At 39.3% G+C, this 26,399-nt stretch overlaps 1 protein-coding gene across 14 annotated transcripts in view; it reads left to right on the forward strand.

Moving 5' to 3' along the window:
* NCALD (neurocalcin delta) overlaps positions 1-26,399 on the forward strand; it is a 383,100-nt gene that overhangs the window by 225,664 nt on the left and 131,037 nt on the right. For 5 of the 14 annotated variants that reach the window (XM_054512524.2, XM_064588027.1, XM_064588029.1 and 2 more), the window contains one exon: positions 3,045-3,125. The exons of the other annotated variants lie outside the window; for them this stretch is intronic. The gene's annotated coding sequence lies outside the window, so the exon portion shown is untranslated. The remainder of the gene's footprint in view (positions 1-3,044; positions 3,126-26,399) is intronic. 14 annotated transcript variants of the gene reach the window in all.

Consider the following 26,399-nt stretch of genomic DNA (forward strand, 5'->3'; position numbering starts at 1 on the left):
GCAGGTTAAGTTCTAGTTAACCAATTTACTCTGGGGGCAGGCCTTGTTAAGAATAGAGTGCTCTGGCATATTTCAAAATGGTTCCTTTGTCCCTTTGCATTCTGGAAGCTGGAGGAGGTTTTTCTCTGATATTGACTATGGGAATCTGATAGATGTCCTGGAAGTAATTCTCATAGTATCGTGAGGGCCCCTCTTTTTTATTGACTAGGTCCCCCTAGCACTTCAGTTATCTCCACAGAGATTGCAGCAATTCATAAATGACAATTCACACTGCTTCCTACGGCAGTTTCTGCTGGTTAGTCCCTGCTCAGGGAAGCCAAGACTCCTGTCTTCCTCTGCTCCTCTTTCCAATCTTGGGGCAGTGGTTTGCCCTGTGTCCTTTCCTCTCTTACAGATCCAAGAAGAGTTATTGGATTCTACCTGTTGTTAGGACAGAGTGGTGATTTCCAAGCTCCTTATGTGTGGACCCAGACACCAAAACTCCTCTTTGGTTTTTTAATACCTGAGTGAATGAGAAGGTCCAGGAAGAAATGTCAACCATGGCAAGATTTGGGAAGATGGCCAATTCTTCCTTAGGCAGCTTTGAAAGAAATTTTGGTCGAATGATGGGCTTCCTTAATGGTACCCAAGGCATTCGTGTCTTAGCAGTTCCACAAGTGCTTGAGTGTCACATGTTAAAAAGCTAAAGAAACCACAAACAAAAGCAATGAATCTCTTCTCACCATTTGAACTATGACTCAGATCATTTAAATAAGCTATTTGTTGAGAAAGAAAGCATAAATTTAAAATGCCTGTTTGTATGGTATGCAGAGGACAGATTCTGCTTTTGGAGAAGCACTGCAGTTTATTGGAAATATCGCAGGACAAGGAGTCAAGAGCCCCGGAATTAAGCCTTGATCTGTCATTACGTGGTTGCAAAACCTCCTTGTATCCAAAGTATGTTCAGCTGCATGCAACAAGAATCCTTCTACAGTAGCTTAGCCAAATAGAGGGCTTTTTTTCTTTTTTTTTTTCCCTCATGTAACAGTCTGGGAGCAGGCAAACCAGGCCCAGTGTAGTGGCTCCTTTTTGTCAGTTGAGTCTTCATGGCATGTGGCTTTTTTCTTTGTGCTTGTCACTTCATGACTGCAAGATATGTCTTTATCTCTGGCATTGTATCAATGTTTCAGGCATGAAGAAGAGGAAGGGCAAAGATCAAAAAGTGTGGAGAGTGGAGAGCTCTTTTAAAGAGCTTTTCCAGGAGCCCTATGTAGTTACTTAAGGTTACATGGCCAGGTCCCAAACTATTATTTCACCTGACCATCCTCAGCTGTAGTTTTTACAGGGTAAATTGCTGCCCTGAACAAAATCAAGGTTCCATAAGGAAAAAAAGTAGACTGGGGATTGGATAGGTAACCAGCAGTGTCTGCCCCACCCTCTAAGCTTCCAATGGGAATGCCTGTCCCCTCACTGCCCCCCACCCCCACCCCTCAGGGTTGTTTGGATGTCAAAATGGAAGATCAAATGCAAGGGCACTTCATACACTATAAAATGTATTTCATAAACACAGTGGAAATCATCTCTTTTTAAAAAAGATTTATTTAATTAATTTCTTTATTTGAGAGTGGGAGAAAGAGAGAGAGAACACAAGTAGGGAGGAGGGGCAGAGGGAGAGGGAGAAGCAGGCTCCCCACTGAGCAGGGAGCCCAATGCAGGGCTCGATCCCAGGACCCTGTGATCATGATCTGAGCTGAAGGCAGAGGCTTAACCGACTGAGCCACCCAGGTGCCCCCAGTGGAAATATTCTGACCTGTTTTCTCAGAGAGCAAATCCAATGTTAACAGAAAGTCCAACTGAATGTAAAGATTTGGGTAATCAGTATCTCTTGAACCTCAGGTCATTCTCTTGCTGACATCTTTAAATAGTGCAAGAACTTGTGTATTCATGAATATGCATCCTCAAATGCCTATCTTCAGATTACTGTCAGACGCTGTGGTGAACATGTATTGATTTTCTGTACTATCATCTCTTTTCCCTTCCTTTCAGTATCCTGAATGACCTTCTGTGTGATTTTTCTTTGGAAAGATCCTACCCTCACCTCCAGGGATAAGCTTTGATTAGTTTAAAAGCGATTCAGCAAAGTATAGTGTCTGATTCAGTGATGGGCAATCTGAGTGACCTCAGAACCTGGGACTGCCAGAGTGCTAACACTATCTTGGAAGATACATATGTAGTCTTGAACTGCTACAGCGAGTATTTTTTGCAACAAGGGGAGGCAGCCTGAAGTCGAAATCAATCTGCAGAGAATACCTGTGCCAAGGGAATTGCAGAGAATCAAATGATGTAGTGAACCTCTGTTTTCCCAAAATCAGCCCTACATCTGGACATTTTTTTCCCCAGTTCAACGAACCAAAATATTTCCTTGTTTTGTTATTTATTTCAATAAGAGAGTTTGAGTTGGGGTTTCTGTTATTTGTAGCCAAAAGATTCCTGAATGATAGTTTCCAGATATGTTCCAGGAAAAAATATATATGTTATTTTAAATAATACATTGCTTATATAGGTATATATTTTAAAATAATATATATTACTTAATATAGTATATATTTATGTATATATACACACATGTGTTTATGTATATTATATATAATATGTATTCATACATATATATATTGTATATATATGAGTTTATTGAGGTTTATAGTCCTTCCAGGATTAAGGCCATAAGGCCTGAATGTTACTAAAAAGGCCTGTTTCTCTCTGTAATAAATGGCCTGCATAGCATCTATCCAGAGGATTTTAAACTGTGAAATGTTAGGACCTGAGTCCCGTTCTTTTGGGGACTGTACTTATCACCCCTGTAATACAAGACTCGCTCCTGGGTACTTTGAGCCAAAGACCAATTAGGCTGAGATATGTCAGTGTTCTTGTAGGTGTGTTTCCTGTTTCCTGTTTGCAAAGGCAACTACAGAAGAAATAAAAGTAACGGCCTTACATAAACTGCTTACTGAGCTGTCAAATGTTCAAGTAAAATAGTCATTAATTATGAGAGATCTCGGTTGCAGGGCCATAGAGCTGCTGGTGATAAAATCTGTCGTTATACCGTGGAAGGTTCTGTGATCCGGGGCGCTGCCTGACTGCATATTGTGAGTTCCCTTTTTAACCTCTTGAATGTCTGGGTTTTAAATTGTGATTATTATTAAGTTATGATTCAGAATGCAAAAATGTTGCATCTCAGGTAGGTTATTGTGTGTTTATATGTTTGCTATCTGGCAAATAACAAATGCTAGCTTATTAATCTGCCATGAAACCTTGGTCACAAGGTATCTATTTCTACTTTAACTCTTGATGAATTTGTATCTTACTGACAAGAAAATTATGGTACATTCTCGTTTTTTAAAAAATCTATTCTCTTCTGTGGTGACTCATTGAATGGAAACCTTATTTAAGTGTAAGAAATTTACTTTAAAAAAAACAAACAGGAGACATGATCACGAAGTAAAAACCTGACTTTCTTCCTGGAAAAAAAAAAAAAAGCAGTATGTGCCCTTCCTTCCTTTCTAAACCTACTCTTTTGGTATGGAAAATTGAAGAGGATATTGTGCAGCAAGTAGATGGGATTTTTTTTTTAATTCAGAAACAATTCTTTTGAAATTCTATTATGGTATAATTAGGGCAGCACCACCCGCAATAGTGGATTTCCTGTTAAGATAGGAACATTATTACTTTCCTAATTTGTTGATGTGGGTCTCAAAAGCCATCTCATTGGATATTTAGGAAATTGGCTTTTCAGGAAGGGAAATCTACTGGTATATGAAGTTCTTGGAAATTTTTCAAGATATGCTAATGGCCCCAGATGAGGGCCAGATAAGATTTATAAGCAAGGTAATAATATGACTTAGGCCCTGGTTATACTTTTTTGTGGCTATTTGTAAACAAGGCATCAATATTAATCTAATGTTTGCTTGACCAGGTAGTTTTAAATGAAGAACAAATGGCAAAAATAAAATAAATGTGGATAAGGACAAAACCTTATTTTATATTTTCCTGATGTTGCAGGGAAGGGAAATAAGTTGATATAAAATGAAATTTAAGTGTACTCATCTCTTTCTCATCCCACTTTCTTCATCGCCATTCAGTCTCTATGGCTTAGGTATTAGATGAACAACATGGCTTATCTGGATGTAACAAGAAAGTGAAAGTGAAAAGTCTGTATTCCAAATCTGATAGGCCAGTGCTTTTAATGAGATACATAGGACAGTAATAAAATATTTGAGGTCATGCTAAGCAAGCTCTAATTTTTTTTTCTTCATATCATTGAGAACTGAGCCTCAACCCCACTACATTTCTCCTGGAGGCCAAGATAGAATTGTGCAGTTAAGTTGGTAGGGATCAGGCAGCCCTAGAGGCTCTTTCTTCTTGTGATAATCTGGTTGAAGTACTTAGGATCATCACAACCATAAACATGATAGTAGCCATTGCTTAGTTCCTTGGATCTTTGTGACATCCAACTAAATAGGAAAATGTGTGTTCTTGCCCAAAAGACAGGAAAACATGAGTATGATTCAATTATTCCCCTTGACATGGAGGTGCAGAGAATCAACATGTCTGCTGTTAGCTTCTGGTATCCCTGCCCCTCCTCAAGCATGCAGGTCCCTCTTCCATGATCTCAGGGACAGGTTCTTACTGTAGATTCTCTGTGTGAGTGAGCCCCAGCTATGCTCTACTTCATCTCTGGTTTATGTGGAGCAAAGAGAGGCTAGGCTGCAGGAGTTCATGCTGCACATTCAAGGCATCTTCCAGATCCAAAAGAGGACAATTTGGATGAGAAATTGACAGGAAAGTTCTTGAGGAAGTGAAGGAGCCACTTCCTGCTCAACGACTGTTGTCTTGAGAGAAGAGTGGGCATGGCAGGGATGAGGATGACCTCTGTAACAGACTAAACCTCCTAACTGGGGCTTTCCAAATGGATGGCCGAAGTTGGCAAATACTGCCTCATTTCCTGTGCTTTCTGGAATTTTGTTCAAGAATTTCAGGTACTCTTACCTAGTGACAGAGATCCTGATAGCAATAAATAGGAAAGATATATGTAAAGAAACTATTTTAAGGTGAAGTATATGAATAGACTCCAGGTTTACAATTATTTCTGATTTCCTGTCACCTGGGTATCTCTCTTTAGCTCCTTTAGGCTAGAGTCATTTTGTGTGGATCCTCAAGAAGTCCATATCTTCCCCAAGGCTTCCTATGTAACTAGCTTCTCAGTTACATGACATTACATGGAATTATATTTTTCTATACTTTTCTGCACTAAAGACCCCTTTCCTTCTCCTCTTAAAAAATATTATTTTAATCCTTTTAGCCCGGGAGCTCACTACTCTTTATTTTCAATGTCCTATAAATTCTTCTCTATCAAAAACAAAAACAAAAACAACCACTTATTGTGTCAACAGAATATCTTTAATTCAGGAACAGTAATGAGGAGAGATAATCTCAGAGGTTGAGAACACAAGACACCAAATATCTAGGGGATAATTAAAGTATGCTTCCAGATGTTTTCAAATAGACGCAAATACTGATCATCCAAATAATTGATTTCCTGACAACCATTTTCCAGCCATGTTCATAATATCAAAATAGCTAATAAATTTAGTGGAAAAAAAAATAAACCAAGCTGCTTTTTTATTAGTATGTAGGAAAAAAAGACTAGAAAGAGAGCAATCGATTTCTAGCAATTTTGCAACATGTAGACTTAGTGTCATGTAGACTTAGGAGCAGATAGTTTAATGACAGTAGATAAATGATTCCAATTAACCAAAAAGTGTCGATTAAGCTCCTACCAATTTGAGCCCTAGTGGAGAATGATATAGTCTATCCTGGACTTGTATATTCGGTAACATAATGTTCCTAGAAACATAATTCATTTATTATCCAATAAATATGTATCCAGTACTTGCTTTAAAACAGGCACTGTGTTAAATGATGTCTATATTAATGGGGAACAAGACAGGCATGGTTTCTGCCTACAGTTGAGTGGTGTGGGATGGGATGGACATGGTCATCAAATAACTGCACACATTTTACAAATGTGATCATTACTATGATGGGAAAGAAAACAAACATGGGAAACTGAGACTGTAAAATACCAGTACTACATTTAGATAAGTGGTCATCAGGGAAGACTTCCCTGAAGAGATCTGAAGAGGTTGGGAACATGGAGGAGAGTGTTCTGGGAGGACCTAAGGTAGCAGGGAACATAGCACTTACTGGGAACTGAACCCAGGCCAGTGTTGCTGGAGAGCAAGAGGGACACGATGTGAGGGAAAGCTAGAAAGGTGGCACGGGCAGATCATGAAAGACTTAGTAGAGAACGAGTGAACATGAATAGTTTCTAACAGAATGAGTCCTATTGTCTTCTATCACTAGTGTGAAAATAAAAGAAGTTTGTGATTTTATAATGACTTTGCTCTTTGGGAGATGATATTCATCCATTCATTCATTCACTCATTCAGCCAATACACACAAGACAAAATCCCTGTTCATATGGATCCTAACTTCTAGTGGAACAAGCAGATAATATGCCAATAAGGAAATGTATAGGTCTTATAGTAAGTTTTTGTTTGTTCATGAGTGATGTGGGTAGTCTTTAGCTGAAATTTAAAAAATAATTTCAAATGTTTATTATATTGCATCTAAGTGTAGTGATTTCTTTGTTTAGTTAACTAAAGTGATATGTTCTAGCAGCGCTAAGACCATGCTTAGCGCAGGTGTTCTTCATGGTACTTAATTCACAGTTAAAGACTTTGGAGAAACTCTAAGAGAGGGAAGCTGTGAGATTTGTATTCTTGTTTCTGAGGATCTAGTGATACCACAGCCCACCTTGCACCTTACCTCCTCTTCTTGGAGTGGTGGGTGGAGGACGAGGGGAGCAATAAAAAGACCTCAATGAAAACAATGGAAGCTAACACTGATGGAGAAGGATCCAAGAGGGAGAGTATTTCAGAGTCTATTTGTTTTAACACAGAGCTTAGTATGTCTTATTATACACTTAATATACTTTGTAGATTTTGCCATTTACCATCTCTAAGAAAGATACACATCTTAAAATCAATGTATACATTTAAGGAAAGGTATTTCTTTGCGACATTCCCAAAAGCTGTTATTTAATTGATGATGCATCTTAAAGTAATCAGTGACTTACAATTCAGAAAATCATACATATCTGGAACACTGTTTGAGTTGTCTTTTCTGAAGATCTGCTTGAAGATTTCCCGGTTGGCAGTGTTTCCATATCTGCATATAAAGTATCACCATTGATGGAATTAAACCAAGGCACCTGTGAGAGTCACCTTCAGGTCTTGCTTGCAAAAACCAGAGGCTAGTGCATTAGAGCCAAGGGAGGCATAATAATTATCTGTTTCAGTCTTCGGGAACTTCTTTATTTCTGATATTCGGATTGCATGAATCAAAGGGATTCTTCCCACGTATGCCAAGAAAAATAATGGAAATGTTAGTGGGATACTTTAGTACAGGGTTTCTCAAGTGCAGCGCAGTTGACATTTTGGACCAGATCCTTCTGTTGCAAGGGGCTGTCCTATGCAGTGGAGAATGTTTGGTGGCATTCTGGTGGCAACAGTATGCGCCGTCATGACAATCATCCCTTGTACTGCAAATACCTCCTGGGAGGGGCAAACTCACTCTCGGTTGAGAACCACTGCTTTCGTATAATGTAATCAGTGAGTCCCAGTGCTGTGTTCTAGCTTTGTATTATGGTTGTATTGAAAACGTGCCCAATCCTAAATACATAGCTTTCAGTTTCACAGGATGGTATCGTTATAATTCTATAGTTCGTACATCACAATTAAAAATAATGTTATGAAACCAGAGTTAGAAGAGTAACTAATTAGATTTTTACTCAGTCAAACATGTGAAATCCTAATGTGGCAAGACATTTTTCTACGGTCGGGGGGAGAGTGCCTACACTTTGAGAGGCTTGTTTTATTTGTTACAATGTTATAAAATTTTACTCTCAAAGTTTAAAACTTACTTAGTGGCTCACCTATTTTTTATTAAAAGATACATTTATGGGAATCTTAAAAAGACTCCAACTCAGTCAGTTGCAAGAATTAATAGCCTTTTGGTGACACATAGAAACTTAAATGAGGCACATTTAATGAGTGCAATTCTAGTTTTATGAGAAGCTAAGGACAACAGAGAGAAAAGAAAGTGCCACTCTTGGGTCCTTTGGTGATGGTACTTGACATTTTAGTATAAGCTCTTACAATAATATATTGGTTTAATGTCCCCTTAATATCTGTGGTTTAATCAAAATTTCTGAAAACGGGAAGAATATATGTTCTCTCTGTCACTGTTAAGCTAAGCAATGGCATTTGAAAATCACTTCAATCATGCATGATTAGATCTTCCAAAGGGGTGTTTTACTATGCTATGGTGCCTGGGCAGACTTAATATTGCATAAATTTACTTAGACATGTGACTAATATATGGCACCATTGGGGGAACTATTTTTATTTTTTAAAATTCTTTTTTACTGTTATTTACTTTACCTCAAGGCCTCCTGCCTCAAAATGTTGCATATATTTCAAATGACAACAGTATTATTTTGTAAAATAGAGCTTTCTTTTATTTTCCTATCATGTTCAGGCATATTTAAAAACTACCACTGTCTCAAAAATAAAGTTCTAATTCTTTTTCATGGTGCTCAAAGCTTTGTACTAACTGACTACAGCTCACCTCTTCAGATTCCTCTTCTTAACTCCGTTTGCTCCTGTCCCCATATCGCTCTCTGACAGCAATGAACCAGGTGGCCTGAGCAGCATAACAAACATCTCCTTGTACTTTTGTCTTCTTAGCTCTTCTCGTGCTGTGATCTCTAACCCCTGAAATTCGAATTCATGCTTAAGAATCATTTCTTTCATGGAACTTTCCCAAATGTTCTCAGTTGGAATTAAACTCTCTTCCTTTCTCTTCCCCCCACTCCGTCTATCCCTCTGTCTCTCTCCCCCTCTCTTCCTCTCTCCTTCCTTCCCTTCCATCCCTCTTTCTTTCTTTCCTATAATGCTTAGAAAACACTAGACTAGTGCTTTTCAAACTATCTATGGGGAGGGTTAGATTTTTTTTTTTTTTTAGTTTCCAATCCATCACATGCCGATATGTATCCTCTCATCCATGACCAGTACTTAGACCTCTCCATATGAAACTTACTATGCAAGTTCTGCATATACCCCATCTATACTCCATCCAATGAGATGAGTCCACTTGGTCACACATTTGGATGTTGCAGCAATGTCCCCTACTGTAAAAATGTCTAAACAATTACTTGCAACGTCTATACTTACCCTGTTACAGTCTGATAAGAATAGCTCATGGGGTGGTTCTGGTCCACAGCACTGCACCAGACTATAAGCTCCGTGAGGACAGGGCCCAGGTCTGCTTTTTTCATCATTATAATTCTAGCCCCTGGCATTGCCTGTCACATAGTAAGCACCCTTATTACACGTAGAAGTAACATGCTATAGATAATAACACCTGTCTCCAAAGTAGCTTGGATCAGATCTTGATCAATTTTTTAGCACCTACAGGATTATCATGCCTTACTTATATCAGAAAATAAAGTGTGCAGGGGCTTTGGGGATTTGAATTGGTGAGCGGATTGTTCGATTCTTTAAACCCAGGGTTATCATGCCTTACTTATATCAGAAAATAGGAATGAATGAGAATATCAGACTGATTTATTTTAAAATATAGTGCTCTTTGTGTAAAAGCTACTGAAATAAAACATACCCCCTTCTTCCTACTGCCGGTATGGCCTTTATGAGTGAAGATCACTTGATCAATAATTTAATTTTCTTTCACTGGATAGTTGCAAAAACTCACTGCAATCATATTCACTTAAGTAAAATAAAAGGAGTTTAAAAGAAGTCTAAAACAGCCTGTTAAATAGCAATATTGAGAAATTGTTTGAGAGAAATGTATTCCTAGAAGAAGAAAAAAAACCCCACAAAAACAAAACTATATTTAAAGCCTTTCTTTTATGCCGCTCAAGGGGACACATTGAAAGTCTTCAGCGGTCTAAAATTGTATTTCTGAAAATGAGAATCACATGGAGTTAATTTAACATCTACCACTGTAATTTCTACTGGGAAAAGCACCTGGGACATGAGTAACATTTTTCAAGATTTAAAATGTAAGAAATTCAGAATAAATTACTTGATGATGCTATTTGAACATAGATTTCTAACTTTCAGTAGTTCAAGGGTATCTTTCTGAAGTGGTAAGAAGTCACTGTAGTTCAGTACTTTTCATTGAATATTTCATTATTTTAAAGTTAACAGCCAAGAAAAACAAGGACATTTACTATATGTTTTTCCCACCCTTATTTTTCCATGGAACATTTGTTATTTCTGGGAAACATATGGCATATGACCAGAACCATAATTAGTAACAGTTTGATGTTATAGGAATTCAAATTTTGGCAATTTCTAGCTTCTCTAGATCAGTGACTTCCTCTGAAATATAAAAACAGCAAATACAGATCCTAAGGTCGCCTTCTGGAGTCAGTTTTTTTTCCTCCTTTACAAACTGAGGTATTTGCTTGTCTTGACCAGGGAAGTATTTGAAGATTCTTGCAAACGCTTATAATGTTCTGCTCCAGAACCAAAAGGTGACAGAAGGAGGCACTGTTTTAAGCACTTTCCATATATCAGCTTGCTTAATCATTGCAAAGAGAGGCAGGAAGACATGAATTTACCCAGGTCACTTCAATGGGAAGTTGTGTCGTTGAGACTTACCTTAGAAAGTCTGGCTCCAGATTGTGCTCTCTGATAGTAGTGTCTCTTAGGCAGCATTGCTTGTCTAAGGAGATGGAAAGTTCCAAAATTCCATTGGTAGAATCTTGCTGAAGAGGTTTTATTTTCTTGCAGACTATTTCTGTCTAATACTTACTTAGTAGCTGGGAATTCTGGGTAACTGGGGGAAAGGAGCAAGAAGCCATTAGTTGGCAGCTCATTCTGAGCCACTTCCTGGCATCTAGAAACTAGAGGGTAGTTGTCATCAACACAGGATCTGGGACTGGGCTGCAGAGTTGGTCACCCTCACACAGAATCCCCCCAAAGCCTATCTTTGAATCAGAAGGATGGATATTTGTAGAATCATTGTACTACAAATCTTTAAGGGTATGGTATTTAAAATTCACAATTTTCAAGCACTCATTACATATACTTATATAATAAGTGAGAAGCAGCATTTTGGGGAAAGAATGTGTGTGCTTATTTGTCAATTCATGTATTTTTGTTTATTTATTTAAGACTTAAAATACCATGGGAGATGGGTTAGCAGAAAAGCCTTAGCCTTTCCAAAGGGACATATACCACTGAGTTCTAATATGCATCCCAGCCAGGGGACAAGGCTAATCATTTTTGCTTTGTGTTAGGAGCCATGGTTGCTGAGGCTAATTATTCACAGAAGCAAGGTAAAGCGTCTCATCAATCTCAAAATGTAGTTTGTCACCCTTTGTTACTAATGGAGTTATTAAGGACTGAAAATGCAACATTGCTTAGCAACATGCATCATAGTTATTTACTCTTTTTTTTTAAAAAAAGATTTTATTTATTTATTTGAGAGAGAGAGAATGAGAGACAGAGAGCATGAGAGGGAGGAGGGTCAGAGGGAGAAGCAGACTCCCTGCCAAACAGGGAGCCCGATGCGGGACTCGATCCAGGGACTCCAGGATCATGACCTGAGCCAAAGGCAGTCACTGAACCAACTGAGCCACCCAGGCGCCCTATTTACTCTTTTGATTAGCAACAACAGCAGCAACTAGTCTGTCTTATAAATGTCTTATGGGCTATTTTCACTTTCCTTTCATCTAACCTTGCTCCTATTCATTGCCATGGTAGTAATCAAAGTGCTTAGCCCGTGGCCTGGTGGGCTGGGTTTAGGGATACTCCCATAAGTACAGAAATCAGCCCTGAGAGCTGGTATTAGTTCAGTCTAGAGCCAAAAGGAAATTAGGCTATAGGTAAGAAAAAGTAGTGAAAGATTCCTACAACTCAATGTTCTATATAAGTCCTAATTTTCACTGCTGGCAAGTAGGTGATGTCCCCCCTGTGAGATGTGGGAACTTGCTGTAATGCTCTTCAGACTTCTTGTTTTATTGGCTCTGGCCTTTCAGGCAATAATGAGAGTCCATAAGAACCAAAACCCATACAGAATAATCCTCATTTCCTCCTAATGGGAGGGTAACTCTTTCACTAATAGCAGTGCTAGTGCTCCCTGCCATTTACACTTCACAAGTATGTGGGAGAATGAGTTGGTGTCTGGAGAAAACAAAATAAATATTCACGAGTCCATAGTGATATAAATAAATGGTTAAATAAATAAATGGAAGAAAAAGAGCATATTCATCTCTGGTAGCCTCCAGCGTTCCTTGATCTGGATAAACTTCTACCAAAGCCCTGCTTTCTTCTCCAAATTGGAATAGTAACTGTACATCTGAGAATCCTGGCATTCTTCTGCTGTCTTCCCTTTCTTGGCCGCCACAGTCATCCTAGCTTGGTCTCTTGAATCCTGATGTTCTAACTTGGCCTCTGTTCTGATGATGAGCAAGAAATCCCAGGCATTGGGGCCATCTTGCAGGAAAGACTGTCTCTGAAGAGGCTTGAACAATTGTGGGAGGAAAGAGGGGCCAACCTTCTCGCATGAAAACAGAGAAGAATCGGTTCACTGCTAAAAAACAGAAGCAGCCATTCATCCTGGAGGGGGAGATGTGGCACTTGGGACTGTCACCGAAAGATTGATGTTGTTCAATCCCAAAAAGTGTGCAGGGGCTTTGGGGATTTGAATTAGTGAGCAGATTGTTCGATTCTTTGCCCCTCATGGGGAAGGGTCCTGGAATGTGTGTCTCTTCTTCCTGTGGTTTCAGTTTTCAGTGCTTTCCACATCCTTGGCTTTACTTTTGCTTTGTTGTGTCCTAGAATCACTAATTAATTATGGACCCAGTTCCTTCTGTGCACTTGCTAATTGGATGTTTTGGAAAATTGCTCCATGCTGGCTTAAGTAATAAGGAGACAATTAAAAGGCTGAGAGGTGCTGGGAAAGATAAAGAGGCCACGGCCAGAGGAAATCCAGCAGATATCACCCAAGATACCTGTTACCCCAGTAACCAGGGGAGACAGAGCACTGGGACAGAGCAGTTAGGAAAAAAAAAAAAAGTCCTCACAATGAAGTGCTGAAAGGGACAGGGTCAGCAAGAGGGTCTATTGTTGAGAAGAACATTTTCATGGAAGGGATTTTGTTTGAAGGCTGTGTTGGGTGGCAGCTCTAGCCAGCTGGTGCCACCTGTTGGGGAGGGAGGAGGAAGGGTCAGGACTTTGAAATCTGACATACTGACATCTGTGACCGGACTCTGCCGTTTACTAACTGTGAGAATCAGAGCAAATGGTTTTACCTCTCTGAGCATCCAGCTCTTCATCTGTGGAAGGAAAAATTACCGTACTTGTCTCAGAATTGTGGTAAGGATCAAGTTGGTGAGTGTCTGGACCACTTCCTGGCACATAGCAAACTTTCAGTTCTGTCTAGCCATTATTATTATGCAGTTGTGTTTTCAATTGATGATGTAATTATAACAAAGATATTAACATAGGTAAGGCCTGACACAGCTCAGGAAGGGTTGGCGTTAAAATACATTATATTAGAATCAATATTCTCATTCCTTCCTTTCTACTCTTTTTTCTGGCCAGTTTGTTTTCTCCCCTTCTCCCTCAGCCCCCTCTCCTTCTTAGGGAGAAGAGAATAATTTAAAAATTGAGCAAGAAAAGTGCAGCTGTTCAGCCAGGGGCTTTGGTTTGGGGAAGGAGGCTACCAGACCACAGCTGGCCAAATAACCCATGGGAACCATTCCCAAAGTTCAGTCTATCATTCTGTGCTACTAGTTATTTGTCATTTAAACATAGGTAATTTGCCATTCACATTCTAGATTTTTCTCCCTCATTAGAATGTAAGCCTCCGAGACGGCAAGGATTTTTGTCTCTTTTGTTCACTGTTAATTCTCTAGTGTCTAAAACTAGTCTATGCACACGGTATGTGCCCAGTGAATATTAGTTGGAGGGACAGTGGGAAGAAGGGAGGAGGGAAGAAATGAAGGAAGGAAAGAAGGGAGGAAGGAAGGGAAGAAGGAAGGAAAGACAGATGAATGAACTTTACCTAGCAGATCTTAAGGCCAAAAAGGAAAAAAAAAGGGGGGGAGGTATTAGAAAGGAGATTCTCCTGGCTAGTCTAACCAATTGACAGACAGAGGAGGCCTATAGATGTTCAAGTAGCAAACATTTAGTGAGCACTTGTACCTGGCACTGAATCAGGTAATAGCGATGTAACAAAAAGTAAGATACCATCTTTGCTACCAAGGACAGAGGTCTAGGAAGGTTCCAGATGGTCTTAAATGTGATATAACTGAGGTAGCCTTTGGAGTAAAGTGGACAATTTGTGTGTTATCAGGTTATAAAGGGTAGAAAATAGTATCAAATATATAGGTGATGTATTAGTTTCCTAGGGCTGCCATAACAAAGCATCAGAAACTGGTGGCTTAAAACAACAGAAAGTTACTCTCTCACAGTTCTGGAGGCTAGAAGTCTGCCATCAAGGTGTTGGTAGGATCATGCTTCCTCCAGAGGCTTTAGGGAAGAATACTTCCTTGTCTCTTTCATCTCTGGTAGCCTCCAGCGTTCCTTGGTTTGTGGCACTCTAACTCTAATCCCCACTTCTGTCTTCACAGGGCTGTCTTTCTTTTGTGTCTCTGTCTTCTCCTTTTCATCTAAGGGCTGTAGTCATACTAGATTAAGGATATTCCAGTATGACCTTAACCTGAACTTAATCTTAACTAATTATGTCTGCAACAACTCCATTTTCAAATCAGGTCATTCTGAGGTACTGTGGGTTAAGACTTCAATGTATCTTTTGTGGGGACACAATTCAACCCATAATAGTTGCTAATCAAGGATTTTAGAGACAGGGTGGAGCCTTTAAGTTGATACTGGGTGTCCATATTAGGCCAGTTGATTCAGAGTAGCTCTGGGGATATCAGTAAAATCTTATATTTTACTGAAAAAAAAAATATGTACATTTATACAAATACATACACATATATGTACGTATGCATGTATATATACTCATATACACACAAATACACCCAGAAATTAATATTGATAATGTGTATATATGTGGGTTCAAATACATACATATATTTTCTAGCTGTGTATTGAGAGAGCCTAGAAGCATGACACCCCAGGAATAATGAATGCATCCAGCTCCCACATCTTGGTTTCTAAATACCCTTCTCTAATTAAAGAAACCAGGGACCCTTGGAAGAATGGCTGATTGTAGAGCTAAGGCAGGGAAGACGCAAGATAAATGTGGAGTACCTTATGATGATAGAAAGTTTGAAAGTGCTAAAAAAAAACCACCTTATTTTTTTTAAGGATAGAGCATGTCAAAAGGATACAGGAGTCAACCTCAAAGTTCTCTATAGACAAAGCTGGAACAATTTGAGCAAAAAATAAATAGCAATAATATTAGATTATAACTGAAAGAATAAAATAAATATTCATGAGTCCATAGGGATATAAGTAAATGATTAAATAAATGGAAAAGAAGGAGCATATATTTTTTTAAATAGATGAATTCTAAACTATAAATGTAGAAGAAATGTGAGCAATAGAAAATCATCATTAGGACATCACAGCAATAATTGCTGTGGGCAAGATCCACTGGTGAATCCTAAGATCAGTCGGCAAATATTTAAGGAGAAAGAGAATATTTGCATAGCCTCAATGTATTTCTCTCAAAATATTTACTAACGACCGTGGTAGTTTTAATGTATGTCACAGATTCTTTGACAGTTCTTCATCCAGGAGGTGGAGCTTAATCTTCTGTGGGTATAGGCTGGACTTAATGACATGCTTCTAACAAACATGGAAAAGAAGAGAGAAAATTTTCAGTGGGTAAACCTCATGACACCACCTTAAGCAAGTGATCGAGGTTACTATCACTGTTGATAAGTCATACTGATAGCATTTATTCATTAATATGATGCAATGAGAAGGGCACTTCACCTTAGTGGTATTCTTTTCCCAAATCCCTGATCCCAGTCTAATCATGAGAAAACCCAAATTGAGGGAAAGTTTGCACAATACTTGACCTCTTCTAAAGTGTCAAAGTCATGAAAAACAAGAGCAGAAGCTGTTACAACTTGGAGGAGACTCAGGAGAGCTCGTGACAAATGCAATATGGTATCCTAGGCTGTATCCTAGGGGAAAAAAAACAACTGAGGAAATCCAAATAAAGCCTGTAGTTTACTTAATAGTGTTGTACCAATATGAATTTTAGTTTTGATAACTACACCATGGCTGTGTAAAATGTTAGCAATAGCTGGGTAAGTGGTATATGGGAACTGTCTATACGTACTACCTTTGCAACTTTTCTGTAAACTAAAATTATTCCAAGATAAAACATTTTCTTTTTTTTCCAGAATAAAACATTTTAGAAGAGGGCTCTGTGAAGAGGACTCTATAGCAATATTATCAGACTGCTAGTGACAGTTCTCTGCTTATGTCACTTCCTCTGGCTCTTTTGCCTGGAGGAGGTACAACTATGAGTTCCACCTTTTGGGTGAATCCTGCAAAAGTTGTCATACTGGCCTACAAGTCCTGCTATAGTCTCCCCTGCCACCTTATATTGCCTCTCTTGTTTTATCTCCTGCTACTCTCTTAAATCTAACTAGGTAGAATCAGAGATAGATAAGACTTGGTGTCAGAAAGACTCATCTGGCATCAACAACCTAGTAGAAAGACTTAGAATGAGCCAACTTTGGGCTTTGAGTTCTAGTTCTGCTACTATTCACTGGGATGATACTAACCAAATCATGTGACCTCTCTGGGCTTTTCAGCTTCTCAACTGAAAGGATTTTATCAGAGTGCTTCTAATTGTAAATCAATGGTAATGTTATCCTTGGTTATAGCAGGATATGAATTTGATTTATCCATTCAGAAACATTTCTTACGTATTTTGGTCCCTGGTGTGAAATTGTGAATCCCAGTTGTGGTAACAGCTGCATTCCCACCCTCCACCCTAAGATCAGGGCTTTGCAAGGGAGGAGGAAGTATGGCCAAAAGCTGACATCATGCCCCATTCTTCCTAGTTTCAAATCATTTCCATTAAACAGAGTTTCCCAAGCTTTAGTCATTCATATCCCATCTTCATGATTTTTGCCATATCCACATTCCATCTATAGTATTTTTTACTTAATATCTTTCTTTAAAACACTCCCCTTTTATATTTGAACTTACATTTGCCCTAAGCAGTAATAGCTGTGAAGTTACAGATTTGAAATGCCAGTTGTATTTTTTATAATGCACATTACAAACAACCAACCAAAATCTACCGTAACTATGCACTACCTAAAATTGTCTTGAGTAACACTAGTGATATGCCCTCCACACTTTGGGAAACACCTGCATGAAGTGAGGGGCAGAGCACTGGAGATTTCATTGTTGTCAGTGTCCTTCTCCCAGTGATCTTAGAGCTTGGGAAGATAGAAAAGGCCATTCCTCTCAATGAAAATATTGGGGATCCCATTCTAACACACTGGGGACTGTTCACTTTATTTTGGTATGGAATGAAGTACAGAAGTGACTAAGTCTTCCCTTTGTGGAAGAGGCCCCAAGGAGCCAGAAGGAGGAAACAAAGGTATTTTGCTGGCTTAAAAAATGAGAGAGAATAGCAGAGGAAAGGGCTGAAGAGAAAGTAATTAACTGGAATAAGATAAGGTAGCAGGGAAACAAAGGGAGTGGTGGTGGAGAATACTGGAGGGAAATGCAGTTGCTCACAGAAGCAGAGCGTTAAAGGAAAGGTGGGAGACTTTGTAGAGATCCTCTTTTTTTGTCTCCCGGACTCTCATTCATGGTGTGAGAACTGATTCAATACACTCGAGCGGCAGCTTGAAGGGCCAAAGAGATGGTATTCCTCAATAAACTTGCTGCTATTGGGATCATACTCTGAACATGTTAGCTCCTCCTTGACGCATGGCTTTGGCTTGAAAAATGGATTTAATACTATCAGACAGAAGGAGTTAGAAAAGTCTAGATTTTCTCTAGCATCCTTTCACATTTAATAAAGAAAGGGAAGGACCTTTGTTTGCCTTCGTTATAATACGGATCTGACTGATTCAAACCCACACAGGTGCAAAGGCCAATCATGTTTAAAGAGTAAATATTTTTTTTAAAAATCTGAATTCCAGAGGATTAAAATATCTCTCCATTTGGGAACATCTCCCCTGGCACACAGCTGAAGTAAGTGCCTGTAGATAATCACAGCCCTGTTGTATGTGTGTTGGAGGGGGGCATGGTGTTGGGGTCCAACATGCATTGCGCTGGACTCCTATAAAAGCTGCTGAGTCCTAATAGCATAGAATTTTGTTTGTGGGGGGAGAGGGCTATGTTAAGAACCAAGTCAAAAAAAAAAAAAAGAAGAAGATAGCAGGAGGGGAAGAATGAAGGGCGGAAAATCGGAGGGGGAGACGAACCATGAGAGACGATGGACTCTGAAAAACAAACTGAGGGTTCTAGAGGGGAGGGGGGTGGGAGGATGGGTTAGCCTGGTGATGGGTATTAAAGAGGGCACCTTCTGCATGGAGCACTGGGTGTTATATGCAAACAATGAATCATGGAACACTACCTCAAAAACTAATGATGTAATGTATGGTGATTAATATAACATAAAAAAAAAAAAGAACCAAGTCAGATGCACAACGGCCAATCAGGAAAATTTTCTGTGTTGCTTTGTATTTTTCCAGATTTTTCTATTTAAAAATAGTGCTCTCTAGAGGGGAGTGCTGATACGGTTTCTATCCTTTCCAAAAGAGGCCAGGAACTAGGAGGCTCTGAGGAGACTGGGTATGGTCCATACATTCAAGAGAACAGAGTCAGCCACGAGACAAGAGGCTCTTTGTCCAGCTGAGCCAAGAATGTCATTGCTTACCTTTACCTGAGATGAAACTATGAAAACCCCAAGAATTAAACTGCACTCAAAGTACATGAAATGTAGCCTCATACACTGTTCTTCTCAAACCTCAACTAGGATATTTATAATAAGGTTTTGGTTTCCTTCCAGACTTGACAGAATACTCATCTGAAATTGCATCTTCTGGTCAATTTCTGTCAGATGTTCTTTAGATAACTTATGAAAACTTTTTTCTTTCTTCTTTTTTTCTCTTTTGGTCAGAGCACTGTATCTTGAAGTTCCCTTTCTCTCTACCTATTTATTTTCTCTTCTACATTTTATACTTGGCTCTCTTTAGAGGCAGATCCATGGACAAAGTCTTATTTCTCCAGGCTTTTCCCCTCCAAAAGGAGGGAGGGAGAGAGAGAGAGAGAGAGAGAGAGAGAGAGAGAACACATGAAAACACTTTTGCACATGCCTTGACTTTTCAGAATTGTCAAGACCATGTCAAGGCTTTGACCAAGTCAAACCTTTGCATAGAGGGAATCTCAGCAGCAGCCGTGGTGAGTCGGCCTCTTCCAGAAGAGCATTCGTCACATGGTATGGCCACTGAGTTAATGTGCATCTGACAGCTCCGCTCACGGACCTTGGCTGTATCCTGGGGTGATTCAAAGTGACAACTTAGATCATTGGACCAGGAAAAAAGAAAAAAAAAAGGGAGATTCTTTCATGTGATTTTGATTCCTGTTTGTTTATTTCTTATGAACTTTATGTAAACAAAGTGACTTGTAGTATATATATATATGACCAAATCAAAACTGCAGAGAATCTCCTGAGTTAAAGCAGAAACTGTAGGAAAATGTTTTCTTATTAGGTATTTGTTCTGCGCATCCTCCAAAACCCTCATTTCCAGCACTGCTTTCCAGTAGGGAAAGGAGTCATTGTTCTGTAGACCTAAGCCATGGGAGCAATCATGTTTATGATGGGGAAAATATTCCTTAAGCATATGGGTTTGAGCAGTCTGAGTTGAAAAGATCAGGACATTCAATACAGCTCTCCTTTCTCCTGGTGAATTACCATTGTGCCCATGCTGATGACCTGGTGTATTTTCTGTTTTTAATTTCCTTAATTTTTGAACTGTAGAATAACATATTATGATGTCTGTTTCCTGGGAACAGTAAATTAAGTAAATATTTGAGAAATTTGATACAGGAAAATTTGGTTCGAAGCTTGTCAAAAAGATGCACGGAAGTCCCAATAAAATGTTGTTCTTCTTTGTATCTGGTTTATCATGATTTGATGACATTATTCCTTATAGACCCATCCTGAATAATTTTATAACTTCTACATAAGTGGAGGAATTACTTGAGTACTGTTGTGCTAACAATACCTGGCATTTTGGCCACTGCATGGACATAACATGTAAAACTTAAAATATATACGTAGGCTATGGTTTAAGTCTTTCATGGAAACAGTAGCTTTTGAGCCTGTATCACTACAAATTAGTATTTGATGCTGCCTGAGGCAAAAGTACAGATGGAAGCCTGAGCCTGCAGCCCCTCACTTTCTCTTCCCTTCCCACCTCTGGCCCCTCATGAGAGGCCTCCCATGCAAGCATGTTGTATTAGTCTCCTGGGGCTGCTGTAACAAATTGCCACAAACTTCGTGGCTTAAAATAATGCCAGTTTATTATCTTGTCATTCTGAAAGTCAGAAGTCTAAACTCACTCAAGGTCTTACAGGGCTGCATCCGAGGCCCTGAGGGGACGCTCTGTTCCCTTGCCTTTTTTAGCTTCTAGAAGCTGCCTACATTCCTTGGCTCATGGCCCCCTTCGTCTCAGCATTCCAAGCTCTTGTCTTCATCACGTGTTCTACCAGTGACTCTGATCCTCCTGCTTCCCTCTTATAAGCACTCTTATGATTACATTGGGCCCATCCAGATACTCCAGGATCATCTTTTCATCCTAAAATCCTTAATTTCTTCATATCTGTAAAGTCCCTTTTACCATGTAAGGTAATATATTCACAGGTTCTAGGGACTAGGCTGTGGATTTCTTCGGGGGGCCGACCATACATGTGAACTTTCCAGTCCTGCATTTTTTTTGTTGTTGTTCTGTATATTTGAAAGTTTTATTTTATTTTATTTTTTTTATTCTTATGTTAATCCCCATACATTACATCATTAGTTTTAGATGTAGTGTTCCATGATTCATTGTTTGTGCATAACACCCAGTGCTCCATGCAGAATGTGCCCTCCTCAATACCCACCACCAGGCTAACCCATCCTCCCACCCATCTCCCCTCTAGAACCCTCAGTTTGTTTTTCAGAGTCTATCGTCTCTCATGGTTCGTCTACCCCTCCGATTTCCCCCGCTTCATTCTTCCCCTCCTGCTACCTTCTTCTTCTTCTTCTTTTTTTTTCTTAACATATATTGCATTATTTGTTTCAGAGGTACAGATCTGAGATTCAACAGTCTTGCACAATTCACAGCGCTTACCAGAGCACATACCCTCCCCAGTGTCTATCACCCAGTCACCCCATCCCTCCCACCCCACCCCCCACTCCAGCAACCCTCAGTTTGTTTCCTGCGATTAAGAATTCCTCGTATCAGTGAGGTCATATGATACATGTCTTTCTCTGTTTGACTTATTTCGCTCAACATAATACCCTCCAGTTCCATCCACGTCGTTGCAAATGGCAAGATCTCATTCCTTTTGATGGCTGCATAATATTCCATTGTATATATATACCACATCTTCTTTATCCATTCATCTCAGTCCTGCATTTTTAAGCTCCATCTTCTTACCCACTCCCTGACACACACAAAGAGCTGCCCTGCCTGCCCTTAACCATAGCAGCACTGCTGGTCTGCCCGTGGGAGTGCCAACCCAGGCAAGGGCTCACACAGGTCCTAGAAGTGGCTCAGACCAAGCGGACAGGAAATTCTGGGATCCTTGGCTGGAATGTAGTCTAGACGTAGAAGAAGGTCAGTGCGAAGTTGATGTGGGCACATGCCCTTGGCTCTTGGACTCCTTGACCCATGAGGAGGAGTACAGCCAAAAGAAGACCTCTAAAGCTAGAGGCTCAGAGCAGGGACCAGTCTTGCCTCCAGAAGCCAGATGGGTGACATAATTGAATGTCTGGAGGAGGACTGTGTAAAATGGAGACTGTCCTTCTAAAGGAAGCAGCACTAATAGTCTCAGAGGAAGGGGCCCTGTGTTGTTGCATCTTTTGATTCTTTTGGACAAAGCTAGAAATCTGTTCTTGTTTTATTTTAAACACTGTACAAGGAAAAAAAAGTGCACAGGGCCACTCAGCTCTCCAATTTGCAATTGCCCTCTAGTTTAAAGGAATAAACACATACTCCCTAGGAATTGACAACACTGTATTGTATGAATGAACAATGAATTTGATGCTAAGTTCAGAGATGATGCATTAGTTAAATTACTCAAAGCTGGAAAATCCATCTCTAATTGTGCCACATTGTCCAATAGGCTCATCAGAAATTTAGCAGGAAGATTAAATGACAATATTAAGATAAATATTAATGAAATACCAACAATATGGCAATGCCTTCAATTTGGTACAAACTTTTTCCCATTGTGAATTTCACAGAGAAAAAGTCCACAAATTAAAACTTCAAAGTTAAAGTCCAACAGAATTAAGGTCAAAAACTCTTGCCCTTGAGAGTTAAAAGTCCAAGGAAATCAAAGTTCTAATCATTAAGGTTTAAAATTACTTCTATAAGTTTGAAATTACTTCAGAAATTTCTGAGAAATTACTTCAAAATCATTTAGTCATTCAACAAATAATTATTGAGCTTTTCCAATGTGCCAGGCACTGTGTTAGTTACTCAAGATAGAGCAGTGAGCAAAACACAAAAGAACCATTCCCTTATGGAGTTTGTATTTAAGATACTAAAACATGCAAAAGCGCATGAGCAGGCATTTGAACAGATGGGCCTGGAGTTTAGGGGAGAGGGGCCAAGCTGGAGATATAAATTTAGCAATTATCAGTATATAGATTTTATTTAAAGCCATCAGACTGGATGAGAAAATCTTAATTTCTGTTTCACCAGAATTCAGTAAGTCTATCATCTACCATACTGGAGATCAGAACCTGTGAATTCAAATTTAATGAGAAATACACACCCACTGTCACCATCAGAAAGAGGAGGGATGGGAGGGGGCGGAGATCCCCACAGGGATAAGCCCTGCATCCCTAAGCATATGCTGAGAGCATACAGGAGTGCATACTTCCTGTAGGCAGTTAATACCCCAAAAAGAAAGAAAGAAAAAAAAGTAAGGAAGGGTTCAGGCTACACATGCCTGCTTCTTATCTTCACAGCTCTGCTTTGAGAAAACACAGCTTCTCCCCTAGGACTGTAAGGCAGGGAGGAGAGAGGCTAAGAATATTCCTCCAGAAGTCCTCACTTAAACACAAAGTTGTAGGAAGAGTGATTTGACCTTCACACTCCAAGCCCCAACAAACACAACCGGAAAGGAAATTAAAACTATTGTATTTGGTGGATTTTTTGATTTAAGTCTGATTGGAAACAATGATAAAAATTTCATTGGGGAAGATGAAATTAGGAACAAGTGAGATTTCATTATACAAAATCTTTCTTATTCTGGAAAATCAAGCACTGTGTGTAGAGTATTGATCCATATAATCTTATATGGACATGTGTACAGGTCTGTCAACGATCAAGGAGAAACCAGAAGCCCCTGTCACACTGAGTCCTTGAGTCCCACCCACTGTTGGAAGGGATTGAGTTACGTCACTAACCAATCTTCACGATAAACCCATGAACAATTCCATTTGGAGACCTCCATTCAAGATACATAAAGATTACAAGTATTCTTTGTCCTTCCAGGAAATTAGAACAATCCTATCAGGTCATATACAATATGGGTGTTCTTGTCAAATCTTTATAAAGAAGCTGTTTCTTGTTACCTTAAAATGCCTACCTCCCCTCTTCTCCTGGTTGCTCCCTTTTCCTGCATCAGCATCTAAGGGTATAGTCTTGCATGCAGGTGTTCATAATTAATCCCATTGACCTTAGTCAACACTGGCATCCCAGCACCTAATATGCATGGTGGTTTTTGTTTTTTTTTTTTTTTAAAGATTTTGTTTATTTATTTAAAGAGAGAGACACAACGAGAGAGTGAACACAATCAGGGGGAGTGGGAGAGGGACAGGCAGGCTTCCCGCTGAGCAGGGAGCCCGACGTGGGGCTCGATCCCAGGACCCTGGGATCATGACCTGAACCGAAGGCAGACATTCAACGACTGAGCCACCCAGGCGCCACCTGCATGGTGGTTCTTATTGGTCATAGTTCTGTTTTCTCCTTGGTTGTTGATATCCATGTATAAAGAGTAGATGCATTTTCACTCACTGTGTTAGCCTCTTGGAGCGAGACTGGAGCTTAGAATTGCCTTTGCAAGCGACTTGAAGCAAAAAGCTCTATATTTCCTAAGCCACCATAAGGCAGTAAGTAGACTTGCTTCATGTGTCTTATAAGGTCGATTGAGATTAATTGGGATTACAGTATATGAAAATGCTTTCAAAATTATATAATACTGTCTGATTTAAGGGGGTGTTCTGATTGCTGGTTAACATAGTTCAGTTCTCTGTCCTCCTGCACATTAGAGTTACCTCTATCTCCTTAAAATGTTTTTGTGTTTTTTAAAGCACTTAATGGCTACCTGCCATTAATATTAATATATGTGGACTGATAAGGAATTTAAAATTCCATTTCCATGGAGGAAGAGGAGCCTGCCCTCCTAAGGTGTCATCCCTAAATTTCCAATACCCTATTTATTTTAAGAATACCCACTGCAGAATGCAATGCTAGCCTAAATCCTCCTGGCTGGTGAGAAGAAGCAGATGATAGAGGAAGCCTTTTTTTTTTTTTTTTCAAGTGAGAAACATAGTTTTGAGACATTTCAAAAGAAAGGGGAGGTGATCCAATCCTTCTAAAAATTCAAAGCAAGTCTTTGGCAGAGGCCAAGCTGACAAATGGAAGGAAACTTCATCCCTACAGTTATAGAATCAATATCCAGATTGAGTGAATCAATCTGGTTGGTCAAAGAAAAACCTCAGAGTTGAGAAAAAAAATAGTCACGAATGACGAATATGCTCCATTCTTCCAAGTCACACCTCACATCCTGATGAAAGGCAATGAGAAGGCTACTGGAGTGAGGGGCTGGAGAACTTGGCGGAAGTTTCGAGAAGCCAAGCATGAGCTGATGGAATAATAGGCTCCAGGGTCAGCCTTCTTGGATTTGAACCCAACACCACTGCTGAGCAACTATGAGGACTTACAGACTTGACCTTCCTTCCTGTACATTCACTTTCTTATCTATAAGGTGAGCATAGCAGGAGCTCCTGCCATATCAGGTTGTGAAGATTTAATGAAATAATATGGAAAAGTTTTAGCAGAGTACTTGAGAAATAGCAAATGCTTAACAAACATCTACCATTATTAATGTTTTTTTTTTTTTTTTAAGTATGAACTACCAGAGAAAGCTGGAAAAAGTTTTCTTTTAGTCATGTGGCATTAATCCCAAGGAGCCAGGAGCAAGACATGTGACCAGTCTTTGGCTCTTCCCAAAATACTGAAAGAGTTTTCTATTTGTCCCTGTCAGGGAAAAGTAATGTTAAAATAAATACTAAGTCACAGTAGTCGAAGTTATGAGAAGTGTGCAAGCTGTACTTGGGTATTTCTCATTTTAAAAATATTTATTCAAATTGCGTTCCTTCTTTATTATGCTATTAGAAGTTGATAACTAGTTAATATTTGCTTGTAATTTGAGTAGATAACTTTTAAGAAAAGCATAGTAAAGTGAAGCACATGCTAAACATTTTTTAACTTTTGTCCAAGACTTAGAAAGAGCAAGCCTAGGGGGCCTGGGTGGCATGGTTGGTAGAGCGTCTGACTTTTGGTTTCAGCTAAGGTCTGGTCTCTGGGTTGTGGGATCAAGCCCTGAGTTGGGCTTGAGATTCTCTTTCCCTCTCCCTCTACCCCTCCTGCTCATGCTCTCTCTCTCTCTCTCTCTCTCTCTCTCAAATAAATAAATAAATCTTTAAAAAAAATAAAAAAGATCAAGCCTAAGGATGATTTCATGGATCATAATTAAGAAAACACTATTCATTTGGAACCAGCTACCAAGTTATAGGCTTTATGCCTATGGCCTCAAAAAGATAACTGGGTTGGGAGAAATCCACTAAGTCCCAGAAAATGTGATAATTGCATAGTAGTACATTAATTACTGTATAGATATACTTTAACTTACATAAAAACTGTTTTTCAACAACTGTGCCTAACACAAATTTTTATAATTCGTTTCCCATTTAACATACATTATAATATCTGTGAAACAGTGTTTTTGTTTCTGATGGAGTTTAAT

The sequence above is a fragment of the Mirounga angustirostris genome, unplaced genomic scaffold (assembly GCF_029215605.1).
Source record: "Mirounga angustirostris isolate CCGP_5_RB_7025 unplaced genomic scaffold, mMirAng1.0.hap1 SCAF_4, whole genome shotgun sequence".
NCBI lineage: Eukaryota > Metazoa > Chordata > Mammalia > Carnivora > Phocidae > Mirounga > Mirounga angustirostris.